We start from the raw sequence: 6,000 nt of genomic DNA on the forward strand, positions 1-6,000 counted from the left end.
CCTTCCAGGATACCAAACGAATTCATGATGATAAGTACCACCCTCGTCCCTTGGTAATTTGAGTTACCATTGAAAACATCCTTACCTTCCTTCCGTCACAAACTTAGTTATGGATGCAACTTGCAATCCAGCTTGTATTATGTTCTACCTTGAAGAATTATTGTCTTTTATGTCGAGGATGTTGTGAGAATTTCACCACCTCTTAAGAATTCTTGATACAATGATGCGTCTCACCATCACTATTCTTCTTGATCCCCGTGTTGCTTCCAACCGAAATACCAATAGGTGAACGGTGCTGTTTGGATTCTGCCCTTCTAGCAACGCTATTGCTATGAAGTTAATGGTCGACCGTTCATTCTTAAGACTAATGGTTATCGAATCACCATTCTAACGTTGATCATGCTACCTAAGCCCATATTACGGGTGCACCTTTCAACCAATGGTTAATTGCGTGTGTTTTCCTCGAGCATACCTCATTATATCATTTGGTCTGGCAAATGTTATCTCCTTGTTCACATAATTGTGGAAATCCATCTTTTGGGATTCTCGATGAATTGTCGCTGAGTTCATCAGACATCTCCTCATCCTCTCCTTGGTTTAATGATGAACTCATGATTCGGAACTTGCTTCCATTGTTCATTTCCTGAGAATCTCGCAACGCCATCTTGTCAAATTGTGTTGCACCCCTTCCTTCTCAGGCATCCAGAGTCTGAGGTATCCTGGCACCAATCAGATCTGAATCTCGGCCAGATATGATGATTGGGACATATTTTCAAGAGTTATAACATTGGTCCTTATATGACCCGGTAAGGTGATGTCATGCCTAGCACACCTGGCCGGAGGACCTACTGTTATAGTATCTTGCTCCGCAAGATTAGCCATTCTACCATGAGGAAATTGTAAGACTTAGTCTATAAGTCGTTCCTGAGGGGACCTTTGTGTATCCATAGCCTGACGTTTGTTTGAAGACCTTGTCAATGCTATCTCGAAGCATGTCTGAGGTACTCCGATTTTCAACAAGAAAATTTGAAGCCCAATGCTAAATGTTTCTTGCTCAATTATCCAAACACCGTTGTATGGGTAATGTCATGAAATTTCTCCCTCCTTACCTAAAGGGTTCTCTACATTATATCCTGTCACGGATATCATGCTTTGTTTGTCCTTGGGAAGGATATACCCCTGAAATATGTGTTTAAACACATTTTTCTTTCCATTGTTATGTTTAGTCTTTCTTGAGATCGATATGACATATGCAGTATTATTTCCTTGCTTATGTAAACACCTCGGTGTACAACTCTGTCAGTAAGACCCTGTTACCATTGTTGATGACATTCCGGTAACCACCGATGGATGAGAACTTTGCCTATTGGTCCGCCTCGTTCAACGAGCAGGAAAATGGTTCTCTTCGTCCCTCGCCCTTGGTACCAACGTTGTTGCCAACATAACTGACCGGCTATCCTCTGACATACCCTGCTATATTAACCATGCAAGATGTCACCGCTCTTTCTACATTTAAAACCACATGGTGGGCCCATAACCCACAGTTCCACAAGATCGAAACCTGACTCTCCGGTACACCCCTATCTCCGAAGTTATTCCTCACGAGTGGCTTTGTAAGAAGATCACGAGCCACCTTCCTAGAGATGATCTAATCTGGTATCAGACGCAATACTTATTCTCGTTGCTCTGGACCCCTTTCACACTTTGTTTCAGGCATCGAACGATTGCCTACCCGCTCGAAACTTCTCATGGTACCTACTTACTTTGCTCTCAATATTGTCTTAAGTTTCCATTCAATAGTTACTTTCCGCCACCATCCCCGATGTTATCAACCAGATAGTCAACCTTTCAGAGGTCCGTTCTTCCGAAGTTACCCCTTGTCCTTCATACGTACAATGAAGACTCCGAAGAAAGGATGACGACTTCATCCTGATGACCTGAAGCCGAGGTATGAAGACATCAACGTTATGGATCGACCTCTCCGAGAAGAGCAACCAAGACCGAGAAGACTCGTTAGAATTTCGTAACCTAATCCCTTCCCCCTTACACCCGCTCTTAAATCTCGGGACGAGATTTCTTGTAGTGGAGGAGAATTGTAACGCCCGGATAATTATGCTACAGTGAACCTATGCTAATGATGCCACGTCACCTCCGTTACTGTTTCTAATCTCTCGTTAGTTCAAAAACCGGTTCAAAAATCAATAGTCTAAATATGGCAAACAACAAAAGTTTTCAAACATCAAAACTAAAATGTTCGGAGTGTGCCAATTAATGTTTAGGTATTTAAAGTGAAGGAAACACACTTTTACAGAATGCATAAATATTTTAAATTGAATTAAAATAGAAAAGGAAAATAAAGAAAAGAAAATACAAAACAGAAAAAAGAAGTAAGTAAAAGGAAACCCCCTCCCACCAGGCTTCAGCCCAGCAGGCCACCAGCCCAACTGGGCAAGGGCCCAGCCGGCCACCCCCACTCCTCTCCTTATCCCCCTCGACCCCGAAACCCTAACCCACTCCCCTGTCGCCCCACACCCCACTCCCCCACTCCCTCGACTGGATCTGGATCGGGAGGAGCCCGATCCCATCGCCCCCCGGTCGCCCGCCGCCGCGGCCACCTCGCCATCGCCGGAGCAACCTCGCCGGCCTACCTCCTCCTCCCCGCCGGACTGCTTCCTCTCCGTCCCCGTCGTCTCCATCTCCTCCCCGACCCCCACTGCCCCGTTCCCTACAGACGCACGGTGAGGCCCCGGGCCTCTTCGCTTCCCCTGTCCCCGTACGCATGAGCGCACACGCCCAACCGCCCACCGCCTCCCGCTACTCGCTCGCCGCGGCCCTGCTCACGCGCCTGTGCGCCTCATCACGCTCACCGCGCCCGGAGCTCCGAGCTCACCGCGCCCTCTCCCCCACGCGCGCCCTCCTCCCCTGCTTGCTGCTCCTCTGCTCCCACGCTCGCTCCTCGCCCTACGCCTCCCCACCACTCCTCGGCCTCCCGTCGGCTGAGCCCCGACCCCGTCCGCGCAACCCCGTTGCTCTGTCGTTTCGCCTGCCCGCGCGTCGCGAGCGCCGTGCCTCCCACCCCCGAGCTCCGCTCCAGCCTTTGCGTGCTTCGGCTGCCGCAGCCTGCGCCCCCGCCCTCCTTGGCCCGCCGCTGGCCCCGCTCCGGCGGCCACCGCACGTGCGCCGCTCGCTGCCCCGCGCATACTCGCGCCCGCCTCTGCTCGTGGCCGCTGGCGCCTTGGTTGCGTTCGTGCGTGCCCAGCGCAGGCCCTGCTGGCCATGTGCCACTGTCATGTGGGGCTGTCCCTGTTAATTAGGGGCCCTATTTAATTTAGCCTAACCCCACTAATTAGACTAATTCATTTTAGTTAAAAAACTAAATAAAATGAGTCAATGACAATTGGGACCCACATGTACTGTTCATCCTTGACTAGTCAACATGTTGACCGGGTCAACTCTGCACACTGCCCCCACTTGTCATACGCACTAGGTAGGAATTCATGTGTGCACTTAGCATTTGCTCAGTTTAATTCAAAATAATAAAAATATAATTAAGAAATTAATTAACTTTATTAATCCTCATTAGATTAACCTAATCACTTGTTACACTAACTAATCATGTTTAGTCAAACTCTGTCAATGATAAACGGGACCCAACTGTCAGCTTGACTAGTCAACGGTCAAAGTTGACTGCTGATGTCATGATGACGTCATAAATGCAATTTCGAATTAAAATAATCTGTCAATTCTAGAAAATAATTTAAAACTTTAAAAATTAATATAAAATAATCCGTAACTCGGATGAAAATACTTTGTACATGAAAGTTGCTCAAAACGACGAGACGAATCCGGATACGTAGCCCGTTCATCCGCCACACATCCCTAGCATAGCGAACACGCAACTTTCCCCCTCTGGTTCATCTGTCCGAAAACGCGGAACACCGGGGATACTTTCCCGGTTGTTTTCCCCCTTCGCCGGTATCACCTCCTACTGCGTTAGGGCACACCTGGCACCGCTCATTGTCATGTCATGCATCGTCATGCATATGTTTGCATTATATTTATTGTTTCTTCCCCCTCTTCTCTCGCTAGACACCGAGACCGACGCCGCTGCTACCCAGTACGACTACGGTGTTGACGACCCCTCCTACTTGCCAGAACAACCAGGCAAGCCCCCTTGATCACCAGATATCGCCTATTCTTCTCTCTACTGCTTGCATTAAAGTAGTGTAGCATGTTACTGCTTTCCGTTAATCCTATCCTGATGCATAGCCTGTCCTTGCTACTACTGTTGTTACCTTTACCTGCAATCCTACATGCTTAGTATAGGATGCTACTATTCCATCGATGGCCCTACATTCTTGTCCGTCTGCTATGCTATACTACCGGGCCGTGATCACTCGAGAGGTGATCACGGGTATATACTTACATACATATTATATGATACATGTGGTGACTAAAGTCGGGTCGGCTCGTAGAGTACCCGCAAGTGATTCCGATGTGGGGGGCTGGAAGGTGATAACCCACAAGTATAGGGGATCAATTGTAGCCTCTTTCGATAAGTAAGAGTGTCGAACCCAACGAGGAGCTAAAGGTAGAACAAATATTTCCTCAAGTTCTATCGACCACTGATACAACTCTACGCACGCTTAACGTTCGCTTTACCTAAAACAAGTATGAAACTAGAAGTACTTTGTAGGTGTTGTTGGATAGGTTTGCAAGATAATAAAGAGCACGTAAATAAAAACTAGGGGCTATTTAGATAAAGACACAATAAATTAAATATAGCGAGTGTGGAAAAATGGTGGTAGGAGTTGTGAAATTGTCCCTAAGCAATTGACTACTTTACTAGACCGATAGCAAGTTTTATGTGGGAGAGGCCACTGCTAGCATGTCATCCCTGACTTGGAATTCTATGCACTTATGATTGGAACTATTAGCAAGCATCCGCAACTACTAACGTTCATTAAGGTAAAACCCAACCATAGCATTAAGATATATTGGTCCCCCTTCAATCCCGTATGCATCAATTTCTATGCTAGGTTGAAGCTTCTGTCACTCTTGCCCTCCAATACATAGTCCTATCAACATACAACTAACCCTATGGTGTGATCCACGCGCGCGCTCATATGATGGGCACCAAAGGACAACAACATAACCACAAGCAAATTAAATCAATCATAGCAATTCATCAACCACCAATAGGACAACGAAAATCTACTCAGACATCATAGGATGGCAACACATCATTGGATAATAATATGAAGCATAAAGCACCATATTCAAGTAGAGGGTACAGCGGGTTGCGGGAGAGTGGACCACTGTAGATAGAGGGGGGAAGGTGATGGAGATGTTGGTGAAGATGGCGGAGGTGTTGGTGAATATTGCGGTGATGATGATGGTGGCCACGGCAGCGTTCCGGCGCCATCGGAAGAGAGGGGGAGAGGGGGTCCCTTCTTCTTCTTCTTCCTTGACCTCCTCCCTAGATGGGAGAAGGGTTTCCCCTCTGGTCCTTGGCCTCCATGGCATGGGAGGGGCGAGAGCCCCTCCGAGATTGGATCTGTCTCTCTGTCTCTCTCTGTTTCTGCATTCTGGATTCTGCCCTTTCACCGTTTCTTTTATAATCGGATATCCGTAACTCCGATTGGGCTAATTTTGGACACGATATCTATCCGTAAATTAGCTTTCTTGCAGCGAAAGAAGGGCTCCAACCGCCTTACGGGGTGGCCACGAGGGTCCAGGGCGCGCCTGACCCCCTGGGGCGCGCCCCCCTGCCTCGTGGCCCCCTCGGGCATCGTATCGTGTTGATTCTTCTTCCCAAAAATCACATATATTCCAAAAAAATCTCCGTCAGTTTTTATGCCGTTTAGACTCCGTTTGATATGGATTTTCTGTGAAACAAAAAACATGCAACAAACAGGAACTGACACTGGGCACTGGATCAATATGTTAGTCCCAAAAATAGTATAAAAAGTTGCCAAAAGTATATGAAAGTTGTAGAAT

The sequence above is a fragment of the Aegilops tauschii genome, chromosome 4, assembly GCF_002575655.3.
Source record: "Aegilops tauschii subsp. strangulata cultivar AL8/78 chromosome 4, Aet v6.0, whole genome shotgun sequence".
Taxonomy (NCBI): domain Eukaryota; kingdom Viridiplantae; phylum Streptophyta; class Magnoliopsida; order Poales; family Poaceae; genus Aegilops; species Aegilops tauschii.